We start from the raw sequence: 15755 nt of genomic DNA on the forward strand, positions 1-15755 counted from the left end.
CACTCTCAGTATATCTTTGCTTTATTCAGTTTAATCAGCACAAACTCAGCATGTCCTGTTCAACACTTTTATTGTTACTGTATCCATTTATCTTGGTATTCAAAATGTCCCCAAATTGTCCAATGGAAAACCTGCAAAGCAGCCTTCAAAGACTTCAACCAAAAATGTATAGTATGAAGAAACTAGATTTCTGTGTTTTCATTTTTAATTGTGTGAAAATGAACTTGTATTAAGTTGTTATACCTTATCTAAATAAAATTCTGATAAGGGTGTGCTGTCAGTTCAAAAAGAGCTACCTGAGGGTCCAGTGTTGTGGTATAGCAAGTGAAGCCACTACGTGGAATGTCAGCATCTCAGAGGTGCAAGTTCAAGTCTTGGCTGCTCTGCTTCTGGTCTCCCAGCTCCCTGCTAGTGGCCTAAGAAAGGCCACAGAAAAAGGCCCAAGTATTTGGGCCTTCCACATGGGAGACATGGATGGAGGGCCTGGCCCAGTCTCAGCTATTGTGGCCATTTGGGAAGTGAACCAGTGGGCTGAAAGATTGCTTCTCTCTCTGGCTCATCCTGACTTTCCTCAAGTGGGCACAATGGTTAGGACTAGGCTAGGCTGAAGCCAGGAACTGCACCCAGATCTCTCACATGGGTGCAGGGGCCCAAGGACCTGAAGCGTCCTCTGTTGCTTTCCTAGGTCACAAGGGAGCTGAATTTGAGGTGGAGCCGCTGGGGCATGAACCAGCACCCATAGAGGATTAGCCTGTGCACACTGTGTTGACCCTAAGAAATAAAATTCATAATTTTGTCTCTAAAGTACTAATCTCTGTGAACCTTTGGCGATTCCTTCAATTTAAAGATTTATTTTTATTATTTTTTTTCATTGGAAAGGCGGATATACAGAGAGGAGAGACAGAGAGGAAGATCTTCCGTCCGATGATTCACTCCCCAAGTGAGCGCAACGGGCCGATACTATGCCGATCCGAAGCCAGGAGCCTCTTCTGGGTCTCCCACGCGGGTGCAGGCTCCCAAAGCTTTGGGCCGTCCTCGACTGCTTTCCCAGGCCACAGGCAGGGAGCTGGAAGGGAAGCGGGGCTGCCGGGATTAGAACCGGCGCCCATATGGGATCCCGGGCGTGCAAGGCGAGGACTTAACCACTTGCGCCACCGCGCCAGGCCCATTCCTTCAATTTAACAACAGGACATTTGTGTACTTGGTCAGCTCCCATGAGGACACTCATATCCAAGAGTGCTCCTCCTTCATACATGTGCTTCACAGTGGGAGGCTCCTGCAGGTGTCCAATTAGATGCCCTGCTTACTGGCCTGAAGCTGGGTCTGGGGCAGACACTTGTCCGGTGCTCAGGCCCAATCAGTGCTTCCTTCTTGAATTCCAGCAACTCAGGAAAGGAGTCCTTGGGTTTGACCATGAGGTGGCAGAGGAACTCCATACACACAATCAAGAAAAAGTAATGTCCCATGTTGATGGACATAGATCTCAGGGGGGTGAGCTGTGTGATGGTGGGCAAGGCCTGTCCCTGGACTGGAGGTGACTGGAGATGCCCATCAGCCTGTCCCTGTTGCTTACCTCACACTTCTTATGGTGTTTGTGAAGACAAGGACTGTTGGAGCTCAGCAACTCCAGGCTGAAGGCTGAGCAAAATGCAGTAGGTATTCATTCCAGAAAGGTGACTTGGGAGAAGGTTCCTTTGTTTTACTGCTGGGGCAAAGTGTCCAGAGCCAGTATGTGAAAGCTCCCTCTGCTTCCTGAGCACTCATTGGGGTTATCTGCAGGAAGGTAAAAGCAAGAGCACTCCGCTTCTATCACATTATTTGTGTTGCCACCATGATCTACATTTTAATGTCACCTTGGCATGAAGGTAATCATTTCAGAATTTGCATCTAGGGAATCTTTTATGATCTGAGCTGCCTTTCATTACTAGGTCTGGTTCTTTAATGGACTTCACAGACACCCATGGACACTGCTGATCTGTGACTGTTCTCTTGGTGCCATCTATGATTATGATCATTTGGTCGCAAGGTGTCTTGTGTGTCACTTGACTTCCCTGCTTGTGTTTGTTGATCTTCCTAAATGTGTATATTTATCTTTGGTTGAATTTGCTTCCTCCCTTCTCCATTTTGTGTCTGGTGGGTCGTGAGCCTCAATCTGCTCTCCTTTCTGCTCACAATAGACACTTTTAGTATTGAAGTGCATGGGTCCTGTCTGCTTTCACATCTTCTGCTTGGCGTCTTTTATGAGCATTTCATTCCAGCCATTGTGCTTTACTGCTCCAGAATATGGTTCTTTTGTGTAAATTCTGCTTCTTTATGGGTGGACCCTGCAGCTCACATTTCTTTTTCCTCCTGACTGCTTCTGGTGGGCCTGGTTTCCTGCAGTGCATTCAGAATTTAAGACAGGTGTGTTAATGTCTTCATCTGCTTGTTGAAGTCAGCTTCCTAAGGGATGTTTTACATTGATTTTTCTCCTCCTCACCCCTATGAATAGTTGTATATTCTTGTTTGTTCATGGACATTCTAAATTGCTGCTCCCTAAAAGCATTGGGTTTTTACAACTCTTAATTGTTATCAGAGTTTAATGTTTTTTTAAAATAATTTTATTTTTGATGTTTGTATAGTTGACAAGGATGCTTGCCCATAAGGACCACTGCTTAGAGTGGGAAAGGTCAAAGCATGACCTAGAGTGGGAAGGTAGGTGGGACAAATACTTACAACTTTCCTTTTCTTCTGTAAGGGGGCAGGAGAAGGAGAAGGTCACTCCCAGCTGCCAAACTCCATCAGACTCAGAGACGGGGATATCCACTTGATGTCATCTTAGAAACCCTGATGTAGAGAAAAATACCCAAGGGTATCACTTTAGTGATTTTGATAGTTCTGGGACACCATTGGTGGGACACCATTGGTCTTGTTGACTCAGGGTTGAGAAAATCCTTCCAAGATCCATTGGCTGACAGTCCAACCCTGTGCATCAACTCACCTAGACACTTAGTGCCAAAGCTTACCCAGGACAGTTGTCCAACCTGGTCTGTGCTTCATCTTCTGACAAGGCACTCAGCAGCCTCTGCAGGGCTAAATGAGCTGACCGTCTTGTCCCCCACATGCACCTGGGCATACCATGCACTGCATAAGGCATCAGCAATCAAGGAGGACCAGTCCCAACATGTGCCTGTAGTCCAAGGTCAGACCACAAATTGTGTGATCCTCCTGGTGACTGGATCCTGGAGTACAGTGGTCCAGTTGGGGAGTCCCCAAATAACCCTCACCTGGGGTGATGCAAGAGCTGACTCTGGCCTGTGCCAGCCAGTACAGGAGCCAGTTCAGTCCATCACCCACATCAGCCTATGCGTACACTGTTAATTATAGTTGCCTGGTTAGTTCAGTCCCCAGCCCCATGTCCTATGCAAACTTTTTTCTTTTTCTTTTCTTTGTTTATGATTTATATATTTTTATTGGAAAGTCAGATACACAGAGAGGAGGAGAGACAGAGAAGAGGATCTTCCGTCCAATGATTCACTCCCTAAGTGACCACAACAGCCAGTGCTACGCCCATCTGAAGCCAGGAGCCAGGAACCTCCTCCAGGTCTCCCATGAGGGTGCGGGGTCCCAAGGCTTTGGGCCGTCCTTGACTGCTTTTCCAGGCCACAAGCAGGGAGCTGGATGAGAAGTGGGGCTGCTAGGATTAGAACCGGCTCCCATATGGGATCCCAGTGCATTCAAAGTGAGGACTTTAGCTACTAGGCCACTGCATCAGGCCCTTCCTGTGCACACTTATGGGTGCTTTGGCCTAACCCGGCCAAGCATGCCACAGACCTGACATACCAGCAAAAATTGTAGCCTAGTTGGGGGAGGACCCGCCCCCAGGCCTAACCCTAGCCCCAGGGATACCTATGGGTGTTACAGCTTAGCTCAGCCCACCCACCCCATGACCCAATCCACATGTATGCTGATGGGTGCTGCTACCTTGTCCAGCCTATTCTGTCCCAGTCCTGATTCCTATTCTCCAGCAGGAGCTTCAGTCAGGTAGAGGAGTGCCTGTAGTCTCCCTACGAGGCCCACTTCCAGTCCTGGATTTTGCAGTTTCCGGGGGGTGCTGTGGTCCAGTCTAACACAGCTTGTACCCTGTTCCAGCACTTGTTCATGGATGCTGTGGCAAAGCCTGGTCAGTTGGCACTTAACCTGGCTCTTGCAGGCACTAGTGGATGCAGTGGCTGGCTTAGCCTGGCCTTCCCCCAAACCCAGCTTGCATGCAGGCTGACAGTGTTGCAGCCCTGCCCAACCTAGTTTGCCCCTAGTGTCAGCTCTCATGCTCACTAGTAGGAGCAGTGGCCCAGCCGGGGAGCTCCCATAATCCCTCACTAGGGTCATTCCTGGTCTGAGATCTTGCATGTGCTAGTGGGTGCTGTGGTCCAATCTGGTATGACCTGTCTCACTTTGGCTTTGCTGGCATGTGCTGCAGCCTGGCTCTTCCTGGCCTGCCCTCCAGTCCCTGCTCATGCTAGAGGATGCTGCAGCATAGCCCAGCTTGGCCAACCCTAGCCTTGGCCCCAGTGTGAACTGGCTGGTATTGGGTCTGGACTGGGCCTGTCCTGCACCTTGTCTTGACTCTTGCACTTGCCATCAGGTGTTGCAGACTGGCCCAGACCTGAACCGCATGTATGCTGACAGGTATTAGAGTCGGCCTGGCCTGGACTGCCCCCAGCTTTATTTTTTTTTAAAGCACAAGTTTAATAATGTAGTATTTTTTTTTAGAGATTTATTTATTTTCATTGGAAAGGCAGATATACAGAGGAGAGGAGACAAAGAGGAAGATCTTCTACCTGATGATTCACTCCCCAAGCAGCTGCAGTGACCGGAGCTGTGCCAATCCAGAGCTAGGAACCTGATCCTCCTCTGGGTCTCCCACGCGGGTGCAAGGTCCCAAAGCTTTGAGCTGTCCTTGACTGCTTTCCCAAGCCACAAGCAGGGATCTGGATGGGAAGTGGGGCTGCTGGGATTAGAATCAGTGACCATATGGGATCACAGCCCATTCAGGGCAAGGATTTTAGCTGCTAGACCACTGCACTGGGCCTCCAGCTTTGGTTTTGACACCCACCAGCTGGGGCTGTGTCTTAACAGGGCAATTCCACAAGCTCTCCTATCAGGCCAGCTCCCCAACACAGATTTTGCATACACTAATGGATATTTGGCTCAACCTGACTTTGCTTACCTCCAGTCCTGACCTTCACTGTCGCGCACTGCAGTCTTGCCAGACCAGCCCACACTCATTCTAACTATCATTAGTGGGTGCTACAGACCAGCCTTGCCTGGTGCAACCCCAGATCTGGCTCTCTTGTAGGTCAGCAGGAGCTATGACCTAGCCCAGCCCATCCCATAATCATTCTGCCTCTTGTGAGTGCTAGCAGGTGCTGGAGTCTAGCCCAGTCTGGCACACTCCCAGACCCAGCCCACATACATACTGAGGGATGATGCAGCCGTGTTCAGTCCAGTCTAATTCAATTCCTAGCCCCTGCACTCACCAGTGGGAACTTCATTCCAGTAGAGGCATCTACTTAGCTGCCCTACCAAGCCCATTCTCAACCACTGATCTTGTGTGTGCTGGTGGTTGCTCCAACCCAGTCTGATATGGCCTATAGCCCATCTTGGCCCTTGGCATCGGATGCTGCAGCCTTGCCTGGCCTGCCCTGACCTCAGTCCCAACTCTTGTTAGTGAGTGTTGCAGCCTAGCCTTGCTCAGCCCGCCCCCATCCCTGACTTTCATGCAAAGTGGTACATATGATAGACTTACCTGGCATGGCCCATACTCTGTTCTGATGCCTGCACATGCCAGTGTGTTGCAGTTTGGCCTGGCCATGCCTGGTCTACCCCCTGAGACAGTCCACACACCTGTCAGCAAGTGGAGGAGCCTTGCCCAGCCTAGCCCACACCAGCCCTGACTCAGTGATAACCAGTGGAAGTTATACCCAACAGGGGAGTTTTTCAAGTCCCCGCCCCCCCTGCCCACTCCTGTACCCAGCTCTTCACACATGTCAATGTGTGGTAGGTCCCTACCTGACATGGTTTTCTCCCCATTCTCAGCCTTTGGGTGTGATGGTGGATGTTGTGGCCTGTCCTGTCCCACACCCAATTCTTGGATGCACCTGTGGGGTGCTACAGCTTGTACCAACCTGGCATGGTCCCAACAACACTTCTCATTAGTGTCAGTGAGTTCCATGGTCATGCCTAGCGTGACACATCACCAGTTCCAGCTCTCAAGCAAACCAGTGGGTATTGCATTTCTACAGAGGTGAGCCCACAGATCCTTCATAGGATCTGCTCCCAGACCTGGTTCTCACTCTTGCCAGTTAGTGTCATGGCCCAGCCTAACATCACCTACGCTCTGCCCCAACACTCTTTGGTGGGTACTATGGACTAGCCCTGCCAGGCCGGCTTCCAACCCTTGCTTTTGTGTGCACCTGTGGGCAGTAGCCAATGTTTCTCTCCCTGCAGTGGAACACTTACCTGGGTACAATGCAAGCTAGGCAGTTGCCTATAGCTGGGTATAGCAACTCTTAACCCAGATGACCCCGCTCCTAGGGACTGATGATGCTTCTTGCTGAAGGATTCAGTCATCTTTATAGGGACTTTCCAAGGGGAGACTATTAGGAAAGCCATTGTAGAATTCTTTTTTTTTTTTTAAGATTTATTTATTTTGGGCCCGGCGTGGTGGCGAAGTGGTTAAGGTCCTCGCCTTGCACGCCGGGGATCCCATATGGGCACCGGTTCTATCCCGGCAGCCCCGCTTCCCTTCCAGCTCTCTGCCTGTGGCCCGGGAAAGCAGTTGAGGACGGCCCAAGTCTTTGGGACCCTGCACTTGCGTGGGAGACCCAGAAGAGGTTGGTTCCTGGCTTCAGATCGGCATAGCATCGGCCGTTGTGCTCACTTGGGGAGTGAATCATTGGACGGAAGATCTTCCTCTCTGTCTCTCCTCCCCTCTGTATATCCGCCTTTCCAATAAATAAATAAATAAATAAAGATTGGAAAGTCAGATATACAGAGGGGAGGAGAGACAGTGAGAAAGATCTTCCATCCAATGATTCACTCCCCAAGTGAGCACAACGGCCGATGCTATGCCGATCCGAAGCCAGGAGCCAGGAACTTCCTCCAGATCTCCCACATGGGTGCAGAATCCTAAGGCTTTTGGGCTGTCCTCGACTGCCTTCCCAGGCCACAAGCAGGGAGCTGGATGGGAAGTGGAGCTACTGGGATTAGAACCAGCATCCATATGGGATCCTGGGGCATCCAAGGCAAGGGCTTTAGCTGCTAGGCCACGCTGCTGGGCCTGCCAGAGCAGAATTCTTAGTAAATGTTATAGGTTCCAGAAGATTGAAATTCTACCAAGTGTCTCCTTGGATCACCACAGAATATAGAAATGAGTTGGGCCCAGCGTGGTGGCCTAGCGGCTGAAGTCCTTGCCTTGAAAGCGCTAGGATCCCAAATGGGCATTTGGTTCTAATCCTGGCAGCCACACTTCCCATCTAGCTCCCTGCTTGTGGCCTGGAAAAGCGGTCAAGGACGGCCCAAAGCTTTGGGACCCTGCATCCATGTGGGAGACCTGGAGGAGGTTCCTGGCTCCTGGCTTCAGATCAGTGCAGCACCAGCTATTATGGTCACTTAGGGAGTGAATCAACGGATGGAAGAATTTCCTCTTTGTCTCTCCTCCCTTCTATACATCTGACTTTCCAATAAGAATAAAATAAATCTTTAAAAAATATATACATAGGGCCCGGCAGCATGGCCTGGCGGCTAAAGTTCTTGCCTTGAACACCCCAGGATTCCATATGGGAGCCGGTTCTAGTCCCGGCAGCTCCACTTCCCATCCAGCTCCCTGCTTGTGGCCTGGGAAAGCAGTTGAGGACGGCCCAAAGCTTTGGGACCCTGCACCCTCATGGGAGACCTGGAAGAAGTTCCTGGCTCCTGGCTTCAGATCAGCATAGCATCGGCCGTTGTGCTCACTTAGGGAGTGAATCATTGGATGGAAGATCTTCTCTGTCTCTCCTCCTCTCTGTATATCTGACTTTGTAATAAAAATAAATAAATCTTTAAAAAAATATATATATATAGAAATGAGTTAACATAAAAGAGCAGGAAGCTTTGCCAACTGAGACTAAACAACACACTACTGTAATGCAGTCAGCAAACAGAAGAAATCAAAGGAAGGTACAGTATTTTGAGATGGACGGAAAGAAAACACAGCATAATGCCACAATTTGTGGGATCCAGTTAAAGAAGTACTCAGAAGTATATACATAGTGCTAACATTGCATGAAAAAAAAATTCCTTTAGCAACAACTCTGTACTTGGAGCAAAGAGAACGACAGTCAAACTAAATCCAAAGCCAACAAATAATAATTACCAGAGATCAGTGAAACGGGGAATTAAAAAAAAACAATAGAATTGGGCTTGGTGCTACAGCCTAGTGGTTAAATCATTGCCTTACATTTGCTGGGATCCCATATAGGCATTGGTGTACTGACTGTTCCACTCCCATCCATTCCCTGCTTGTGACCTGGGAAAGTATTAGAGGACGGCTCAAAACTTTGGTACCCTGCACCTGTGTGGGAGACCTGGATAAAAGTTCCTGGGTTTGGATTGGCGTAGCTCCGGCCATTGTGGCCACTTGGGGAGTAAACCAGTGGATTGAAGATCTTTCTATTTCTCCTTCTTTGTGTTTATCTATCTTTCCAACAAATGAACACATAGATCTAAAAATAGTGCATTAAACATCATTGGAATTTTTTTTTTTTTTAGAAGATGAACAAATTTGGGCCCAGCGTGATGGTCTGGTGGCTAAAGCCTAGGTTTGCACACTTCATGATCCTATACAAGTGCCGGTTTGTGTCCTGTCTGCTCCACTTCCCACCCAACTCCCTGCTTGTGGCCTGGGTAAGCAGAAGAGGATGGCCCAAAGCCTTGGGATTCTGCACCCAATTGGGAGACCCGGAAGAAACTTCTGGATCTTGGCTTTGGATTGGTGCATGTCTGGCCATTGTGGCCACCTGGTGAGTGAACCAGCAAATAGAAGATCTTTCTCTTTGTATCTCTCTGTAAAATCTTCCTTTCAATATAAATTTTAAAAGCTGACTGAACAAGGTGAACTCACTCCTCTTGCTGATAGTGTCAACAGGATGAACTCACACAGTTGACTGATAGTGTGAAGAGGGTGCATTCACACCTTTGATGTTGTGAACAGGGTGAATTCACACACAAGAATACAGTGTGAACATGGGAACTCACACCTAGAGACTGAACTGGGTGAACTCATGCTCCTGTGGAAAGTATTATGGGGGCTAATTTACATACTTGAGGTGTGAACAGTGTGAACTCACATAGTTGACTGACAGTGGGAGCATGGGAACATACATACATGGAGACAGTATGAACAGGGTTAACTCATACACCTAGAGACATAGTGAACAGTGTGAACTTACACTCTTGGCACAGTGTGAACTCACATACCTGACTGACCATGTGAACGTTGGAACTCACACACCCACACACCCAGAGTTAGTTCAAACATGGGAACTGGCAGAACTCACATCTGATGACAGTGTGAACATGGGAATATACATACTTAGCAACAGTGTGAACTGAGTGAAATCACTGAAGAAAGTGTGATGAGGGTTACTTCACATACCATGTGAGTAGGGTGAACATGGGAACACACACTTGGGGACAGTGTGAACAGGGGTGAATTCATACACCTCTTTGATAGTGTGACTAGGAAGAACTGCATCTGGAGATAGTGTAAACAGGGTTCTCTCACACCTGGTGAAATTGTGAACAGGATGAATTCACACATTTCTGATAGTGTGAGCAGGGTGAACACCTAGAGATGGTGAACTCACTTTTAGTGAAGTGTTAATATCGAACTCACAAACCTGATAGTGTCAACATTGGAACTAACAACTGGCTGACAGTGTGAAGTAGATGAACTCACACTCTTGGAGACAGTATGATCAGAGTTAAATCAAACACTTTAGAGTTTGTGAACTGGTAAACTCATATGATTGACTAACAGTGTGAACATGGAAACTCATAATCCTGGAGTAAGTGTGATCATGGAACTCACGCTCCTGGCTGACAGTGTGAACAATGTGAAATCACACACCTGGAGACAGTGTGAACATGGAAACTCATACTCCTGGAGACTGTGAACATGGGAACACAAACATCTGGCTGATGGTGTGAACAGGGAGAACTCACATACCTGGCTGATAGTGTGAACTTGGAGAACTCACACACCTGAGTGTGAACAGGGTGAACTCACACACTTGATTAACACTGTGAACATGGGAACTCACACATCTGGAGACAATGTGAACAGAGTGAACTCACACCTGGCTGATAGTGTGAACTGGGAGAACTCACACATCTGTGAACAGGGTGAACTCACATTTGTTAACACTATGAACATGGGAACTGTGAACTGGGTGTACTCACATCTGGCTGATAGTGTGAACTGGGAGAAGTCACACCTGGAGACTGAACTGGGTGAACTCATACCTGGGTGTTAGTGTGAAGAGGGAGAACTCACATATCTGGAGACTGTGAACATGGGAACACAAACACCTGGCTGATAGTGTGAACTGGGAGAATCAAACACCTGAGTGTGAACAGGGTGAATTCACACACTTGGTTAACACAGTGAATAGGGTGAACTCACATATGGCTGACAGTGTGAACAGGGTGGATTCACATACCTGGAAACTGTGAACAGGGAGAACTCATACACTTGGTTAACACTGTAAACATGGAAACTCATACTCTTGGAGATAGTGTGCACCGGGAGAACTCACACACATGGCTGATAGTGTGAACAGTGTGAACTCATACACCTGGAGACAGTGTGAGCTGGGAGAACTCACACACCTGGAGGTTGTGTGAACAGGATGAACTCACACTTGGCTAACAGTATGTACATGGGAACTCACACAACTGGCTGATACTGTGAACAGGGTGAACTCATATGCCTTGAGATAGTGTGAACTGGGAGAACTCACACAACTGACTGAGAACAGGGTGAACTGGGAGAACTCACACACTTGCCTTACAGCATAAACAGGGTGAATGGTAACTTGTTAGACAACCTTGTATAGGTTTGTGGTCTGCAAGCCTGCATGGGGTTCCTGAGTACCCCAACCTCAACTGCTACACTGTCTGCACAGGTTGTTTGCATGGGGCCTTGAGGGGCTGCGTGAGAAGCTTCTCTGAGAGCAGCCCTACCCTTTGTCCAGGAGCAGCGGCCCAACTGACGCAGTTGGACTCTGCACCTCCTGGGAAAGGCATGTTTTATTTCAACTTGTAGGAAGATGCGGGAGGGGGTAACCCCAGACCCTCCTCCCTGCTCAAAAAAGGAGTGGGGACCTGTGGGAACAGCTCCTGCGTTGGGGCTGGCACCCTGGCACCATGAACTCACCACTGCCTGCAATGCTGGCATCCTGTATCATTGCACTAAAGTTCCTGTTGCTACACTTCCAACCCTGTTACTGTGCAAGGAGAGAGTGGGAAGCAAGGGAAGATGGCCCCAGGGCTTGGGTTCATGTGGGAGACCGCAGCGGAGCTCCTGGCTCCAGGTTTTGACCTAGTCCAGAGCTGATTGTGGCAAACATCTGGAAAGTGCACCAGTAAATGGAATTCTTCCTCTCCTTCCATTTCAAATAAATGAATCTTAAGAGACAGAGAGTCACCTAAATAAAAGTCCCTGCCTTACAGGGTCCATAGGTGCCGTTTTAGCATGGAAATGATGCCCCCGTTCTCTCTGCACCTGAATGGCTCTCTGCAGACTCCAGCCTCAATTCCAGTGGCAGTTCTCAATTCCAGAACCCAGTTCTGTCTGGGTGTGTTGGGAGCCCAAAAAGTGGCAGCTCAGCAGATTTTGATCAAGGACAACTACTACGGAATAGCAAGTCCTGTGCAACAGGCAGGCTGCCCAGGATACCTAATCATCTACAACCTCACAGAGGTTTGCCCTTGTCCACTGCTGGGAATTTGCTGAGGCTCCCACAGGGCCAGCTCCAGTCTGGTCCCCTAAGGCCCCTGAGGCTTCCCCTGGAGGAGATCACTGCTACCTGACAACCCACAACACTCCAGCCTCCATGCCTCACCACTCAGCACCCCAGGTCCAGCTCCTCTCCTGCTTAGGAGGGAGACTTCTATGGGTGTACATGCCGGGGGACCAAGGGGTGTGTACTGCTTCAAGGTACTATTCTCTCCCTTTCCTGGGGTACACCTGCCTGAGCATCCCAAACACAGACCAGGGGTGTACACACCCACAGGGGACACCTTGGGCTGGTCTGGATGCAAAGCCACAAACTCGGATCCCAGCATGGAGCTTCTAAAGCCCTCCAGCCATCAAGGTGACCATGTCTGTGTCCTGAGATAGCTGACCACTCACTGACTACAACTCTGTACCTGCTGACGTGCCTGGGAGGCAGCAGGTGAGTGGCCCTCAGGAGACACAGCCTCTGTCAGTGGCATGGCTGGTTAGCTCTGGCCTGTGTGCCCAGGGCCCTCAGCCCAGAAGCCAGATGCTGTGCTGCTACTTTCACAGGTGTCACATTGGCTGAGCCCACCTTCCCACACTGTCCCCTGAGCAGCAGTACCATCTTTGACACAGGTTTCTGGTTCAGTTTTGCTTTTTGGTGTTTACTTACTTGAAAAGTGCAGTGACTAGAAAGAGAGAATTTCCCATCTTCTGGTTCATTCCCCAAGAGACTGCCACAGCTGGCACTGGGCCAGGCTGAAGCCAGGAACCTGGAGTTCCATCTGTTTCTCCCATGTGCATGCAGGGGCTCAGCGCTGGGCCATGTTCAACTGCTTCCCCAGGCACATTAACAGGGAGCTGGATCAGAAGTGGAGCAGCTGGGACCTGAACTTGGTATCCTGACAGGCAATATAGATACCAGAGAGAACTTCACCAACTACATCACCACACTGGCCCACAACCCTTGCTGAATGACATCAGTTGCCATATCCCCATGATGAAAACTTGGGCCTGGCAGCATGGCCTAGCGGCTAAAGTCCTCGCCTTGAACGCTCCGGGATCCCATATGGGCACCGGTTCTAGTCCCGGCAGCTCCACTTCCCATCCAGCTCCCTGCTTATGGCCTGGGAAAGCAGTCGAGGACAGCCCAAAGCCTTGGGACCCTGCACCCATGTGGGATGCTCGGAATAAGTTCCTGGCTCCTGGCTTCAGATCGGTATAGCATCGGCTGTTGTGCTCACTTGGGGGGTGAATCATTGGATGGAAGATCTTCCTCTCTGTATATCTGACTTTACAATAAAAATAAATAAATCTTTAAAAAAAGAAAAAAGGAAGAGAACTTCTGTCCAAGCCCATGTTCCTTAAATGGGATCTTGGGACTCACAGGTGATGAGGGCTGCACGCGTACCCATACAGACAGGGGACATGACACCAGAAGCTTCTCTGAGTGATGGAACAGTTCTAATCAGCCCAAAGAAATCATCGGAGATTCAACTAGTTATATATATAGTCCCAATCCAAGTGTGAAACTCAAGTTCCCTTGCAACCCTCCTGTGCGATTGGGGATTGGGACACATGGGGCCATACTCCCTATGAAGGCAACTGGTTTATGGGATCAGGGACACACTGGCCCTGCTGGGAGGGGTTGGCTGTCTGTCTCCCCAGTAATTTCCAGTGCAGCCGCACCCCTGCCAGTGGGAAGGTGACCTGGATGCAGTCCCTCAGCCTCAGATTTGCTGGTTTCTGGAATCTTCCTTCCTTGTTTGAGCCCAGAGTGCCTGGGCTCCAACCTCTTTTTTCTCCTCCCCCAATCAGCTTGGCTTCCCTCCACCCTGGACCGTTCCGGTAGCCTCCTAGCTCTCCTGTTGGCTCCTGCTCTTCCCCGATGACCATCCATCCCCACAGGACCAGGGAGCGCAGCACTTCGGATGTCCAGATACAGAGCCACCTAATGATCCACCCTGCAAACACTGCTTGGGTGTCCCATTGGCCTTCAAAAGACCAAAGGGACCTCATTCCCTGCCCTCCCCTCACTTCAGCCTAGTCTCAGACCACAGCAGGTGCCCTCAGGCACAGAGCCCGTTAGGCTCGTCCTCTGCCAGTGGTGTCCCACCTCCTCTGGCTCTGCTCAGCCAGGGCTCCTTCACCTTGCTGACTTCATGTTGGCAGGGGCAGGCTTCTGGGCCACCCACACATGGCTCTCCCTGCTCCGGGAGTGCTGTGCCCATACTGTAGCGTGGGGCAGTGGCTCAGGTTTTGAGTTCCAGCTGCTGGTGGGACTCTGATGAGGTAAGAGGAAGGAAGCCAACCCTGAGGAGAGGTGCAGATGTGAGGAACATGCAGAATAAGGTGGAAAAGGATTCCAGCATCCAGAGTGACCACTGTGTAATACATAGAGTGAACAGGCAAGATCCTGGTGGCCCAGAGAGAGGCTGCAGGGAGGAGTTGCACCCTGGGCGTTCCCCACATCTCTTTTTGAGTTCAATCGTTGGTGATGAGGCAGGAGTGGGAGATGGACCCAGGGGCCTTCACCCTGTGAAATGTGTTAGAATCTCCAGAAAGCACCTCTGTCCAGACCCGTGTAGGCCAGATGACTTCATGCACAATTTGACCTCACCTCTAACTTCAAGGGAGACATTTAGGGCTGTTATATCCATTACCACTGTAGCTCATGTCTAAATTAAATCACAGTCCACAGGGGACCGCAAAGAGCAAACCCTTCATTATCTTCAAGTTACTTCACTACAGCACTAAGGCAATTGACAGGTCATGGACATTTCCTTATCAGGGGCTAATCCGCATGGAAGGTATCAATGGAAAGAAACTGTATTATGGGAGGCCAGGGTGTGTGGGCCCATGACAGCTTGGGCACGTCTGTCCCCACAGCCTGAGTGTGACACACTGGGCGGTGTCTACCACCAACAGTTTAGCTTTCTGGCCTTCTGTGGTCAAGAAAGGGGTCTGGAGCACTGTGGTCCCCCGAGAAGGCAAGGTTTACAGGCTGTGGACAGTACTTCTAGGGGAGGGGTTCACACTCATCATCTCAAATCTGTAAGTAGCCTGGTGGTTGAAAATTCTTCTGGCCATCGTGTCTGGCCTTCCTGCTACCTCCACAGGCATATTCCATGTGAGGGAACTTGGTGGTTCTGTGGATGAAGACCCAGAATCGCCTCCTCCTTCATGTTTCCACTCATTTTGGTACTATTATTTCTATACAGCATTTAAAAATCTAGGAACAAGTGAAAAGGTACCTAGTTTACCTTTTCTCTACACATTAAGTTGGGCTTAAACAGAAATCCCACGGAAGACATGGCAACCATCTCAGAGAAAGAATACGAAGTCAGAAGACCCAATGCAATCGCTTCACCAAGATATGCCAATCATGGGTACACTTGTCTGAATTATGATAGCCAAAGTTCTATTGGCCAATGGCAAGGCAATGTTCTCAAAACAGTTTTCCTATTGGTTCTGACTTGGGGGCGGGGCTACTAACTTCTAGGGCTCCACCCCCATTCCATGTAAATGAAGTCAAAGCTCTGGTGGGCCCACGTGATGGATCACATGGTGGATGACACACTCTTCCCCACCCCTTTGATGACGTCACCACCCACCCAAACTCTCGTGAGAGTTTCACAGAGGTGTTAAGAGGTTGGCTGGACAGCCACTGGTCCAGGTGTGGGGTCAAGGGGGTCTTCCATCCGGGGACCCCACGCTCATCTCAAAGCCTCAA

Source organism: Ochotona curzoniae, unplaced genomic scaffold (assembly GCF_017591425.1).
Source record: "Ochotona curzoniae isolate NIBS_2020 unplaced genomic scaffold, NIBS_Ocur_1.0 contig_43, whole genome shotgun sequence".
Lineage (NCBI taxonomy): Eukaryota > Metazoa > Chordata > Mammalia > Lagomorpha > Ochotonidae > Ochotona > Ochotona curzoniae.